The following is a 15,647-nucleotide window of genomic DNA, read 5'->3' on the forward strand; positions in this document are numbered from 1 at the left end:
GTAATGAGCAAGCAGATTGATATCTTTATAGCAGAGTGTTCAGTCTATATGAAGTTAAAACACAGTTCCCAGGTTAAAAGATTTCGGTAACTGAGAAAGTAGGAAATATAATATTTGATGCTATTGGATTACTATCATACACATTTTTCGTATTAGATCTAAATTGCCAAACAAGATACAAAACTATTCTCACTTTCACCTGATTTGAACAGGAAACTACCACGTGTTCAAACTAGAAAGAGGGTTTTGCAAAGGAGGCACTTGACTGGATTCAGGTGATCTGGGTTCTCTTCCCAGTTCCGCCACAAACTGCTTATGTGATACCAGGCAAGTCATTCAGTCTCTGTGCTTCAGTTTTCCCTTTCTGAAGTATAAATAATAATATTTCCTTTCTCCTGCCCTTTGTCTGTCTTATGTATTTCTCCTCTTTGGGTCAGGAATTATCAGTTGCTATGTGTAAGTATAGCACGTAGCACTGTGGATCACCCATCTCAGTTGGGGCCTTTAGGTGACATAATACAAATAAATAAGATGGTTATTTTTGACAATCTACACGGGTAACAGAGAAGGCAATTAAGACAGCAAAAGACTGGCCTAGTAATGAAATGTTAGGACTTCTAACACTGGCACATGCTGAAGGGAAAACTATTGTTTATGATTCCTACCATGATATATTTAAATGGTGTTCTTAATTCTGGTGCAACATGTTTTGACCTTACATTGTGGAAGGACTACTTGTTTTGAGCAGGGCACTACAACTAGTAGAAAGTAAGAATGGCTCTGGCTTGTGAAGATTATATTGAGAGATCATGCCTTTGAACAGATCCCCTGAAATCTAAGAGAAGCAGGTTTGCCTGGCCATAAATCATGAATACTATGGTTTATTAAGGTATAATTGCTGCTGCTTTAGAGTGAAAGCTATTGCCCTTTGATGTCATTTTATGTTATTGTACTCTGTTAAACTCTGATCAGCGAAATAAGGTCTGAGGCAGGCAGATCAGAACTGGCGTGTTTACTTAGAAACAGAAGTAGGGTCAATACAAAGTGTACTAGCAAGCACTTTCTATGCCATCAGCACATTTTCAGATTTATTCCTCAATAGTGGACGATATTACATTGTCACAAGTTATCTACACAGGATGTGTCAAAAGTACCTATATCAAGTAAACACTGGCACGACTTTTTTTAAACAACCACTTCTCTTCCTTTGCTTCAGACAGAGGAGGAAACTGAAAGTGCCACATAGACCTTTAGAAAGAGGATGCTGTGAATTGAGAGCTTTAATTACTATACTATTCCCTTTATTAAAGGAGACAAAAGCCATCTGTAGCTTCCTTGTCATTTCTGTGTAGAAATGATTCAGGAGACATGGAAAGTTCTACAAATAGCAGCTCAAAATTATAGCAATGGCTGCAGAAGTGAGTAGTTCACTGCTCTCTCCATTGCAGCCAAGGGATTTTTACCATATCAGTTTTAGTTTAGGCTCATAATTCAAGGAGGTCTAGATGCTGCAGATTAAGATTTCCCCGCAGAATCCTTTAATTTGATATCCCTGGCTCTCTGTGAACACAACTAGTAATGAAATATGGAGTCAGTCACATAATCTACATTTGATTATAGAGAAAGTCTTGCAACAGTCTTGTTCATTGCCAAATATCCAAGCAATGGGAGCAGTTAGAATTGTATTCAGATATCTAAGCACTTAGGGCTACATCCACAAAAGGACTTGGGCACCTATTGCCCCTTCAGGTACCTAAATCCAACATGAAGGTGCTACTGATACCAAAAACTACCATTCAGCTACCACCTCACCCCACAGACACCTAAATTTCTGCTGGTGGGCATGTGCTAAGCCACATAAGTGCTGACGTTGTCCCAGGGCTAATAAGATGGTTGGAGCCCTTGCTGAAGCCAGAGCCCTAATGTGACCCCAAAGCAGGATTCTCAAACTAGATGTTCTCCCACGTCTCTCACTTATAGGCACTGTCATGTCACCCCTGCAAGATCAGACCCTGCATAAAAGGCAACGAGGTCAAGAATTCTAGGGACTAACTAGTAGATTCTGACCTGATGGGAGACTGTAAACGGGTTGGGACTCACCACCCGCAGCGCCTCCTGCTGATGATTTTGGGAATTAGCTCAATTCCAGTGGAGCGCCCCCTCCTGGTGGTGTCCCGTTCATTGTTCTCCACTCTGCTCTCCGCTGCTGTCACTGGACCCTCATTGCTCCCTGCTCGGCGGCATCCTCTTCGAGGTCACTGCCCTCCAGCAGTGTCCCTTAGTCCATCTGGACCCCCTTCCGGGGATCGATGATCAGCAGTCCGACATTCCAGCCACCATATGCAACCACACCCCCCAAAGTCTAATCCATCTAGTCAGGGATCGGGCATAGTCTACAACAGCCGCTCCTTACGGCTAATGGCTGGGTGTACTGCAAGGAGGAAGGGGGGGACCCAGGCCCACCCTCTACTCTGGGTCCCGGTCCAGGGACCCTCTAGCATCAGCCTCGCTGTCCTCTTTCTTTCCCCTCCTCTGTCTGTTTCCCTGGGCTGCTTCCCCTATGGCCCCTTGCACCCGCTAGGCTCTTCTCTTCAGGGCCTGCAGCCTGGCAGCTAGGGGCTAGAGCCTTCTAGCCTCCCTGAGCCTGCTCAGCACTGCGCTGTCCGCAGTGCTAGTCTCCCCCTTGGAGACTGACCTTCCCCTGTCGAAGGCCTGGGACAGACTGACTGCTCCTGCTCTGGGCAGCCTTTATATATGGGTGAGCCTGGCCCCTGATTGGTTCCCTCCAATCTGGGCCCTGATTGGCTCCCCATGAGCCCTTTTCTGATTGGCTCCCGGGCTTCGCAGGCTCCCTGGCCTGCCACAGCCCATCCTTCCAGGGAGTGGGGCAGTCCACCCCACTACGGAGACCCCAGATCAAATCACTGCTCCATCTGATTTGGAGCATAGACTTGAATCCTTATCTCCTACATCTGATGTGAATGCCCTAACCACTGAGTTATTGGCTATCATCAGTAGTGAGTGGGAGTGGTTCTCTGGTTTTTCACAAGAGAAGTCTGGGTTTCATCTGCTAGGGTACAAGCTGATCTAGCCTAGTCACCCAACTCCAGGAGAGGGTTCAGGGCCAAGAATACTAACTCTTCCATATGAAGAGCCCGGGCACCTAAGTGCTGAGGATTCCATGAAGTGATAGGGTGCCTAGGGGTTAGGCACTGCAACATTTAAGTATCTTTGTGGATATAGTCTTTAGTGCCTCATTCAAAGCCCACTGAAGTCAACAGGAGTTGTTCCACAGACTCCAGTGAGATTATGGCAATGAACAATAGGCAGGCTCTAAATTGGTCTTTTCAGTTTTTCATAGTGTCATCATCCCAATGTTCTCCAAGATTTTTCTATCTCATACTCCCATAAAATTAAAGGTGCCTGTCACAGACATCTCAGTACTCCCTCCGTGGACACCCCTTTCAAGTTACAGATTCAATACGTGCATTTCTCTCAGAGTGGTATCCCACAGCTCACCCCATTTTTAGACTGGTTTATAACATCCCTGTTTATCAGCTTCTTCAAAAACAAAATATTTATTCATAGGAACACAGTAAACAGAGAAAAAAGGTTTAAAATAACCAAAGGGCTTCACATACATTAGCATTACCCAACAGCTTAAGTAGATCTAGTTTACCCAAACACGGTATCTCCCCTGAGCTTCAGGGAGTGTGCATTTTTAAAACAAAGCAGACTCCTTTGTTCTTTGTCTGCAAGCTGGGACTCTTGCCCCACGTAAACCTACCTGGTGAGCATGCCAGGGTGTGGAGATAGGACAGTTCCCTTTGGTCTGTCATTGTCTTGTAAGTGCTGGTATACCACGGACTATCTGAAGTTATCATAGTCCTTTCCTGAGGATGTGTGAAGTGAGCCTCATGGAGGTTAAACTTTTAGCTAGCAGCATAATTACTATCAAACATACGTAAGTACACAATGTCATGGTGTCTGGAGCAATTCATGACCATGAGTTCCAGACTCAGGGCAGACTGTCAAAAAGTAGGGCAGACACCCCAAACTGGTGTCTGGTAAGTTCTATAATTAGATTTCAGCAACCCACTAACAAGTGTGAACTCCTGGATCACTATAACAGTCTTATCATGGAGTCACACACACACAGTCCTCTTGGGCACTCCAGTCTATCTTGCCACCCAGGAAAGCTGGACTTAGTGATAGTTGGTTGCAATACACCAAAGATCACATAAGATTGTTGTTTCCAGTCCCAAGAGACTAGTCACTTTCCCCAGGTGAATTTGTACTTGAGATCTCACAAAGACAATGCTTATACACAATCCTATAGTAAATGGACTAGGAAAAAGTGAGCGTTATTACAAGATTAAAGCAGGCAACATATATACACAAATAAGTTACAGTCCATGGTTCCAAAAGGTGACAGAGTTGTAGTAATCTGTTAGCAGTGACTGTCTTTTAGGGCTAACCCAGGTTGACCCTGGGGATCTCTGCTTCTGTTTTGTATTTCCAGTCTAAACCGCAAAAGGAGGAGAGAAAATTTTCCCCTTGTTTTATACCCTTCCTCCAGCATTCAAGAGGATGGGATGGGCTTTATTGCACATAGTGGCCCTCTCACACTCATAAAGGGGCTACGTCTTTGTATTGTGATGTGCCACAATGGCCCATTTAGTTTTGATAGTCCTTGATGGGGTGCTGGACCATTCCTCCTGACTGGGGTCACAGGTTCAGAGCAAGCATTTTTACAATTATAAAGCAAAATTTGTCTAAATACATTCTTCTAAGTCTAATACCCATCTTGAACAGTACTAGCTACGTGAGCTAGTCTGGTTTCCAGTTATGAATTTGTCAGTGCTCTGCTGACATCTACAGCCTTGGCAAGAGCTGGCACCAGATCTACCTGCATCACACACACAATAATTAAAACACAGATCTCCCATGTTCTTTACAGGGTTTTGTAACATTGATAATATGAGAACACTCCTGCTATGTGAGGGAACAACAGTATCCTGGACTAAAAAAACTCCAAGGCCAAAAGCTAAGATATCCATTAACTCAGGCTAGAGTTATTTGTGTTGACACATTTCACTTAAACAAAGTAATAACTTTCAAATGTTTCCTTTCCTTTCCAACCCGTGCTGTGCTTGGCTACTAGAAAACTCTTCCACCCTCAGAATGCCCCATCAATACGCCCACAGCAAGCAAAGCTACCTCAATCTCAGATACCCATCACATTCAGAAGCCTTTTCTTGCCTCTTGAGTAAGGCCCAGGCTATCATCTTCCACTAAGAGTAGCTACTTTAAAAATCAATATCTGGGTTTAGGCAAGGTGTAAGATGGGAATGGGAATTAAGAAGGCCAGTATGTTGTGGACATGTGGTTCTGCAGGCAAAAGCCAATCACAGTGCAGGGGCATATGGTAAAGAGGATAGAAATACACATAACTAGTATTAGTTAATATCTGAATGCTAATTATTAGACAAACTGTGCACTCTGGTTGTTGATACACTTCAGAGTATAAGTATTCACATATTGTCTCTTTGGTGAGAAATAACTTTGCAGTTATGCTAACCAGTCAAACTCATCTAATATGCATGTGGGAAATTTATGTAAATTCTGCAATTTTGGTTTGGTATAAGGTGCAGCATCCTATACTTCAAACTGGCTAAGACAATTCAATTTTGAAATAATCAAAGATAAGTTCTAAGAATGTAACTGAAATCTGCTTGAGACTTTCTGGGCTCAGCCAATGATGATGAGATGGGAAGTCTGTGCAACAGTGGTGGTCACTTCAAAAAAAAAAAAAAAAAAAAAAAAAAAAAAAAGAATAATAAGAAAAGGCAGAATTGGTTCCCTGAAATGTCATTACTATTTGAAACTTAAGAGTACAATCCAAAACTGCATTGATTCAGGCTTATGGCTGGTAGATCACACTGTCCTTGTTTCCAGACTTGTGTCCTTGGCATCTTAATAAAGAAAACATCATTACATTTATGAGTAGGCCGCTGAAATTTTGACAAGACCAAAACCACTTTTTTTTTCTTTTTCTTTTTTTAACACTATCCACTGAAAACATCTATTGTTTGAATGGTTTCATCTCTGGAATACATCAGCTATTTAGTTCAAACTTCACTGATCATATTTTCATTTTCACCCTGTTGTGTGAGCAAAACTATTCTGTAGAAAACAGTACAATGCTAGTCAATGTACAAATCAAGCTTTAGTAGAAAGTTTCCAGGTTTGTTACTGCTGCAGAATCTGTATAAACAATTGTGCATGACTTTATACCCTCTGAGACATGACTTACAGGATGAGAGAGTCAGGGCCGGCTCCAGACACCAGCCTACCAAGCACGTGCTTGGGGCGGCACTTGGGGTTTGGTTTTGGATGTTTTGGTTTGGCCGGGCAGCGCTGGGGACGGGAGGGCCAGGGCTTGGGTGGCATGGCGCGGCATTTGGGAGGTGGGGACTTGGGCGGCGCAGTGCTCAGCAGGGGAGGGCTTCAGCGACATGGCACTCGATGGGGGCGGAGACTTGGGCGACATGGTGCAGTGCTCGGGGGGGCGAGGACTTGGGTGACGCGATGCTCGGGGGGGTGGGGACTTGGGCGACGCGACACTTGGGGCGAGGTTCTGCACGTGGTGAGGCGCTCTTTTTTTTTTTTGCTTGGAGCAGCAATAATGTTAGAGCCGGCCCTGGAAAGGGTTCTAAAGGCATATTCAACACATAGATAGGCCAAGTCATTAAACCTATAAACTTTGAATCCAACCCTAGTGTTGATTTCCCAGAATTCCTGAAACCTATTCACTTTGCCACACCTGTGTTAACACTGTAACACAAGTAAATGTGCTAACTTAGTATAGCCAACCCTGTCGTTTCTTCACAGATAGCCTGCAGCCACTTCTAAAAGAATAACGAAAAGATTTGACTAAGGTTTTAAAATGGGTTACATGTATTCACTTGAGATCAGGATCTCCAAACAACATTCAAATGCTGGTTGGCAAGGAAAGCACTGATGTTTACCTCATCTGGCTTGAAACAAGTGGGTGGTGTCTTCCATAATTCTAAAAGTCTTGCCTCTGAAAGTGCTAATTCCACAAAATATCTCTTGAACAGTGAGGAGAGTCAATACAGCAAACCCAAAACCATAAACATACTTGCCAGATCCAGATCTACATTGATTTACACCAGTTGAGGATTTGGCCTACTATTTATACAACTGCAGATAGCAAGATGGAAAAATGGGAGAGAATAATTTACCTCAGATCTCTGTCTGCAAATTTTAATCACAAAAATAAAACTTGAGGAATTGTGTTATAAGTATATTATTAATAAATCATCATATTCAATTGGCTGCCTATAGTGAGACCTAAACTTTTTCACTATTACTGCTGTCTTGGTTTCTCTCCGATTGAATATTTTATCCCTCAGTACTTCCCTCCTTCTCTTTCAGATGCCCTGCAAAACTATGACCCTAATCCTACTCATTAAAGTCAAAGGGAGCTTTCCCACTGACTTCAATAAACGTAGACTCAATCCCTATGCCAACTTCCATAAACCTTCTCCCTCTTCCCTTCTCCCCAGTTTTCTTCATTGCTTATTATTTCTCTGCTCTGACATCTATTAATCTCCACACTCTCTTGATCCTATCTGTTATAAACATCTTTCTTTGCCAGTTATGTTGTCCCAGTTCTAGGGCTGGAATTAGCAGGATAGTGTGAACTCAATTCTATAAAGTGTTACTTTTCATACTGCCAAGCGTATGTCACTACATCACATAACAGGAGCTCAAAATGGCATACAATTTCTCCTCATGAATCTGGATCTGATTTTAAGGATGATTAAAGGACATTTACGTCTAAGTCTCACTTGAAAAATGACCAATGTATATAATTTTTCTAAATGTTCTCAAACCTGAATGCTAAATCTTTGCCCTTTGCAATTTCTTTAACCCTGGCGTTCCCAATTTAACAATTGTATATTATTATTTCTGCCAAAATGTTTCTATGTACAAACATTAGCAATTCTTCATTCCCTATGCCAAAACCACCCTTGGATTTCTTCTTTTAGTCTTCACAAGTTTAATTAAAGCTGTCTCTACTGAATATGCCTATTAAGGCAGGCAAAGTAATGAAGCTATTTTAGAAAAACATACAGCTCCAGTTGTAGATTAATAGTCACCATTCAGAGTGAATGTGAAGAGTATTGCTTTGAAAAGCCTCTGTTGACAATATTTAATATTGATTAAGCATGAAAAACCCCTAGACAACCATTAGCTGGTTATTGGATCAAGACCTGCTGTTCTCCCTCTTTTATATACTTTGCTATTTCTTAAAATCTTGCATTGGTTGTGTGAATGTACTCTGTTATCTTATCTCCAAAATGCACTACTTCCCAAATAGCAAGTGAAAGGGCAATCTTTATTCAGTGTACAGAGACCTTGACTTTATTAACAGTAATGCACCATGCAGTGTTCAAATTAATAGCTATTCTAACAGCTCTATTGTACGGTTTTGTTTTGTTATCGAGTACTCTTGAATTTTCCTGCATACAGAAATGAAGTATACTGCGATTATCAAAAAATTGAGTCCCTTCCCTACTACATTTGTTCTGTAGATGCCAGGTTTTTTAGTTATTGTAGTTTTAAGAGGTAAGATGGTCTCTTTGTTCTCCTGACTTCTCTTAGGCAAGAAAAATATGAGCAGCTACAGTACTAACCAAATAAGAACATTGCAACTTTATATTTGCAAGGGAGGTGCATATACACAATGCATAGCGTCCATTCTAGATAAACATACTATTGATTGTTCTGGAAGGTGGATGGTTATCCAGGAGGTACTACAAAATAGAATATTTCACTAATAGTGTCTTTACAGGTGAGCACTTACGTCTGTGCCACAATCAGGCAGTTTATCTGGATGTGGGGCAATAGCGTTATCTGGGTATAGACCAGGATTAAAAAATGAACACCATGGGGCGGGGGGGAGGGGGGAAGGAAACCTTGCACACCTATGTGGCAAAGCTTTTTAGTCAAATCAGCGTAGTGTATATTACACCTCATTCTCTTCTGCTACCCTTTGGTCCCAAAAATGTGAAAATGCTAACTTGCTCTGTAATAGGTATTCACTGAGGCAATGGGATTAACTACTATTTAAGAAAGTGTAAATACTTATGATTTACAGCATAAGGCAATGCATATAAAGTTATTATCTCCTTGAATAGATATTCATCATCTGGCACAGTAATTGAAGAAATTTCACTCCATTGGTTTGTTTTTGCTTGTTATTCAGTTGGAGCAGCCTATACAATATTGCAGATTCTCATGATTTAACTGAATTTCTAACATTTCAGACATTTTAAGGGTCTTCATTAATTTCTGCCTTCAGTCTTGCAAAGCTTTGCCCTTATCTTCAGTCCCATGGGAAATGGCCACCATCTCCCATGGAACTGACTTCCCTCAGCAAGATGACTACCATCTCATTTGAACTGCTGCAGATCAAAGTGAGGCTGCTCCGTGGCAGGGGGTGGGAGGGGGGAGCTGTAGCATCTCCCAAGGTTTCTGGTGGGGTTAAAATCAAGATGCTCTCGGTCAGGTGCCTAACATGCTTAAGTGTTTTGCTGAATTGGGGCCTTAATATGTTATACATAGAACAAAAGATTATTCAATAGATTACACTATTCTGAACATAATTTATCCATCTGTTATTATATAGACCATTTATTTATTTTACACTATTTTTGTTATGGACTTGTACACTCAATTTTGGATGATGCTTGGATATCTATGTGACACTCTAGATACATCAGAAAGATCTATCTGATCTTTGCTACCTCAACTTGGTTTATTCCTTGTACCCACTAATCTGCAAAATAATAACTGTTTAAATTGTTATTGTATATTTCCTCTTAAAACTAAGTTATTGTCTACATTACTGGGATTCAGACTTGGGGTAACTACATCAATGTTGTTAGACTGGGCCAAATTCTCAAACATGCACTGAATTAACACAATTCAGGGCTTACACCAGTGCTGCTTATTTTGGTGTAAACCCCCCCTATATAAACCCCCACTTTGCACATTGATATAGTGAAACTGATATGAATTGGTATAGTGTAGACAAGGCATAAATCCTCTCAATCTAATGAGGATAGATTATGTAAATCATTCCACAAAGACTAAAATATGCATGGGTAAAGTATTAAATTTCAATCTTCACTAGCGTAAATGCTGCAGTGAGATTTACAAGTATAAGAATGTTACAAGCTTGCAACTCACCAAGCCTGGCAATGCCACTAGCCATTCTTTGTAAATGTTCTCTCAGCATTCTGTAGTGGGTATTTTCCATTTTTTAATCTTTTCTACTATTTTCAGTTCTATATAGTTTGCTAGGACACCGCCCACTGCAGCACAAGAATTCAGCAGAGGAAATTTAAACAGTGTTTATGTAAGCAGGGACTGAATGAATGCTTCCCTGACACGTAGCTGGGAGGAGGGAAGAGACCCTGGGTGTGTTTATGTAAATACAGTTTGCTTCTGCTTTGCTTAGGGCTTGGCTACACTCGAAACTTCAAAGCGCTACCGCGGGAGCGCTGCCGTGGCAGCATTTTGAAGTGTGAGTGTGGTCGCAGAGCCAGCGCTGCACGTACTCCACATCCTCATGGAGATTAGCTTGCAGCACTGGGAGCCGCGCTCCCAACGCTGCGGCACTGTTTACACTGGCGCTTTACAGCGCTGTGTCTTGCAGCACTCAGGGGTGTGTTTTTTCACATCCCTGAGCGAGAAAGTTGCAGTGCTGTAAAGTGCCAGTGTAACCAAGGCCTTAGATTTGCTAGATATTCAGCTGATGGAGCACTGTTTTGCTCTTTGGGCTTGAATATCCAAGCCCTGTGAAAGTAAGGGGGGGGGGCAGATCTCCCCAGCCAGGAGATCAAACAGGGTCCTCTGTATGACTGGTTCAACCTGTTCCTCCCCACTGTTCAAAGAATAGAGCTAAATAGTCTTCATTGGGAATTGCTTGTGTTATGTTAAATGGCTCACTGAGAGCTGAAACCAGTTGTGGGGAGATTGTATTCCTACCCAGAGCTGAAATCACTTGTGGCAAGACTGTGTTTCTGCTCAGTCTGCACAGAGCTACAATAACTAAGAGACTGCAAGCAGGTGGCCAGTGGGAGCTGCCAGCAGGGTGGCGGCAGAGAGGGGCAATGAGCAAGTAAGATGCCTCTTATCCTCCACCTAGACCGGCAAGAACCTCTCTGGGGAGATCTAGATAGTAGGAATTGACCAGTCCCACCACCCAGTGTATTGTAGAGTTAATTAGATTCCTTTCTTAAAGTGGCACGAACAGCAAAGTAACTTTGCTAGAAAAGTCAGAGGGGGTGGCAGAGAAACTTACAGTACCATATTCCTCCCCTTAAGTACACCTGCTTCCCCCCATTCCTCCCCCCCAAAAAATTATGGTTCTTCTTTCCGTGGGGGAAGGAGCACATAGGAGCGTTTACTGTCTTCTCTTTCCCCAAACATTCTTCCCCTCTGTCCCTCCAAGTTTCCAGAGTCCCATTCCCTATCCCATCACAGCAGCACCTTCCCCCAAAAAATCCTCTCTCTCTCTCATAACACACCTCATCTTCCCTAACCCAAGACTTCCCCCAAGCCTATCTTCCCCAAAGGAGTCTTGTGTCCTGACAATGGTGGTGTTCACCCCTAAAATGCCCACCGTGCTTATGTCTACAGCAACTCCCCTCTTCAAGATATCTCATCAAGACTGAATTCCCAGTAAGCCCATCACCACCAGCACTGTGCCCCCACAAAACTCACTCCTGACCTATGCTCCACTCAGCTCCCTGCCATTTGTCTTCGTGTGTTGAGTTCTGGGTGCTGTCGTAATACCCGAACCTCCTTCATGGGGTGCCAAGTGGGTGGAGAAGCTGCTGCTGGGGATCAGGGATCAGTCTTTCCTTTCAAGGCAGCGAAGCCCCTTCCTAGCTGGGTCCCCTGTTCTCTTCTTAGAGCTAGTGAATAAAAGGTTGTGTTGAGGGAGCCAACCAGTGAGTTGTGGCTCCAGAAAGAAGTCTCCTGTCTGTTCAGCAAAAGAGATAGACTGGCCCCTAATGTTAGAGGACATTTTATCTCCTCCCTGCACATCCAGTCATCTCAACAAATCAGGTGGGGAAGGAGATGGATAGAACTGCGTGAAGCAATGGGCTCAGACTGCTCCCTCCTACTGCCTCCTTCCCTCACCTCCAAGTGGGAGCTGAAAAGTAGGTGAAGTTACATTACTTCCAAGTTCTGCATGCACCGACTAGATCACCACACTGGTTCCTTCTGGCTTTAAAAATCTATGAAATCCTAAAGATGTCTCTGCAAACGAAGTCTAAAGGGAGAGACTATTGAGAAGAATACAAAAATTCACAAAAATTCCATCAAAACTTTTCCCATTTATTTTTCTAAATTTAGAAAATTCATCATTCAAAATGTTCACTGAGATTACAAATGTCAATAGAGGTTGACTATCTCTATTCCAAAAGTCCCTCCATTAAAAGAATCAACAAACAAGGTAGTTGTGCCTGTTCTCCTCAAACAGAGACTGTCTTGGCCTGGCCCAGCTGCACCACAAAATCGTTATCTATTTCCTCTCAGCCCAGGAATCTATCAGGCTCCATGGATTGCAAAGAAGCCATCCTTGTTTTGGACCCTTTTTACTTCTCTTTCCCACAGAAGCAATCATTTCTCCAGCAGAGATTAAGACACAAAATTGAAGTAATACACATGGCCAGGATGTAATTTTCAACAACTTAAAAAAATTTTTTTTTCAGATGTGTCAAACGGACTTATCACTGAGGTCTAAAGGCCTGATTTTTAAAAGGTATTTAGATGCCTAAAGAGCAATAGGAGTTCAGTGCAATAGGAGTTCAGTGCAGATAGAAATCCCACTAAAAATCCCACTAGGCATCTATTTGCATCTTTAGACACCTCATGTTTTTGAAAATATGACCCTATGTCCACAGCAAGTAAATCTGAAAACGAACTCATTTAAAAAAAATCCAAGTACAAAAAAATCTTTATAGAAAAAAGGAATTGGTCTCCTTACTAAGAGGTCTAAAAGAGTTGATTTCAATCATTAATAAGTGATACCAACTATATCCCCAGTGTTCCATCATAGCCTATAATAGGGGTTGGCAACCTCTGGCATGTGGCTCGCCAGGGTAAGCACCCTGGCGGGCTGGGGCAGTTTGTTTACCTGCCACGTCATCAGATTCAGCCGACTGTGGGTCCCACTGGCCGCGGTTCACCCTCCCAGGCCAGTGGGGGCAATGGGAAGCCACAGCCAGCACATCCCTTGCTCACGCTGCTTCCTGCTGCCCCCATTGGCCTGGGACAGTGAACCACGGCCAGTGGGAGCCACGATCAGCCAAACCTGCGGAAGTGGCAGGTAAACAAACTGGCCCGGCCTGCTAGGGTGCTTACCCTGGCGAGCCACGTGCCAGAGGTTGCCAACTCCTGGCCTATAATGTGATGTTACTTAGAAATGTCACCCAAATGGCCAGAAACTAACTCTTAACACTTATTCATCAAAGTAATCCTGTTGATTTAACTGAGATGTTAAGTCAAAAGGACTACTCTCTTGAGTCAGGATTGCTTATGGGTTGCAGTATCTTCCCTTAAAATATACAGGCCAAATTTGAGAGAGAAAGATATTTTTTTCACTCTTAAAATTCAGTACTGCTTACTTGTTTCAGTCCATAGCTGTATAACTTTTTTCCTCTTTTGGAATGTTTCAAAAAGGTGGTTTTGTTTTTTAATATGTTTGGTGAGAGACCTTTGCAGATGATCTTTATAACCAATGTATTTTTTTAAACTAGATTCATCAAGATTTGCGGTAATTCCAGAACTGACCCATGTTTCTCCTGGGTACAGACAAAACAGATGAGACAGGAGTCTGATCTGGCAATTTTAACTGCTTGAATAGGGAACTCTGAAATTATGTGGCTGGGTGTAAAAGGATTTTAGCCAGGCACGATTTTAATAAATATTTAGAAATTCACTCTAACTATAGACCCATCCTTTAAGTTAAAAGGAACCTTTTAGAACTTAGACCCACCCTACAAAGTAAGGAAAAAAACACTCCGCCTTCTTCAGAACATTATAGGCCACTGTGAATCCTTTGGCTTCAAATGAGTTATTCAATGTATATATCAATGTAACTGAGATCAGAATCAGACTGTGTGACTAACTTAAAACAAAGAAGAACAGAAAAATAAAGCCCACAAGAGACAAACTGCAAAATGTTACTCCTCCTTACATAATGCTTTGGAAACAACAGAGCAATGAGAACAAAATTTCAGCAGGAAATCCCAGGGGAGCAATGGGATAAGATTTTCTGTAGAAGCCTGTAACTGTAGCAATGTCCCAAGCTGGCTTGAATTCCGTTGTAAAACAGTTAGATATTTTAGCACTTCAACCATCCAGAACTAAATAGATGCTTCTTACTCTGAGTGTTGACAGAATTGTGCACATAGAGAAACATGTGCATATATGTATGTTTTGGTTCTGCCCCAAAATTCAGCCTTTTTGGAGCCAAATCAATGCATCACTAGAACAAGTTTTCAACAGTGATTTTCCTCTCTCCCTTGGAGTTGTTTCTGAAAGCCGCTCTGGAGAATTTTTCAATTTATACAAAAGAATATATAATGTTGCAGCCACTACTCTGAAGCTAAACTCAGTACTTCTTGGTCCTTCATCTAACCTACCTCCTCATTTATAAAAATGAAAGAACATACAAAATACCTCCTATTTTTGGTTAAGAAATGGTACTATGGTGTAATTCAGAAGCACAAGTTTCACAACTTGTGTGATATCCCCATTGTCGTTTGCAGTGTTGTTGTAGCCATGTTGGTCCCAGGTTATTAGAGACACAAGGTGGATGAGGTAATAGCTTTTAGTGGACCAGCTTCTGCTGGTGAAAAAATAAGCTTTCAAGCTGCACAGAGCTCTTCTTCAGGTGCCTTACCCATCTTGTCTCTAATATATTGCCCAATAGTGACACACAAACAATGGGTATGCACAGGTTCTGTTGCTTTCTGCAAACTAAAGATCACAACTCATCTGTGAATAAGTGTAATTCCACTCTATAAGTATTTTATATACAGGTCTGGATAATATGTCTTTTTGAGATGGATTATTTCAATTCAAGACTGGGGGCACTCTTAGGGACATCTTTAATTTTGGAGAATTAAGAGGACAAAGTTTCATTTCTTAAGATTAATAAACAACACCATCAAAGCAAAGTGAAATTGAATTAATCCCAGAAAAGTGCAAATACCTCCACTAGCCAGGCTGCAGGGGCATTAAACCAGAAAAAAGTCGTAATAAGTCTTTTAAAAATTCTTATTTCCTGTCTGTGCCATCTTCTTTGTATTTCCTTAGTACTATCACACAATGGAACATCACAGATGCCAAAAATGTTTTACAACCCATGCAATCTGTGGTATTTTTGGTATCACAAGTAGATGCATTGTGGAATGCCTTCAGCAAATCAAAGTTCTAAGCGGGTTTTCGCAGAGAATTTTTTTAATGACTTAATTTAAGCCCCCCACACCTGGCTAGGGAATTCATTTAGCATGTATTATTGGCTTAACTCC

The sequence above is a fragment of the Gopherus evgoodei genome, chromosome 5 (assembly GCF_007399415.2).
Source record: "Gopherus evgoodei ecotype Sinaloan lineage chromosome 5, rGopEvg1_v1.p, whole genome shotgun sequence".
Lineage (NCBI taxonomy): Eukaryota > Metazoa > Chordata > Testudines > Testudinidae > Gopherus > Gopherus evgoodei.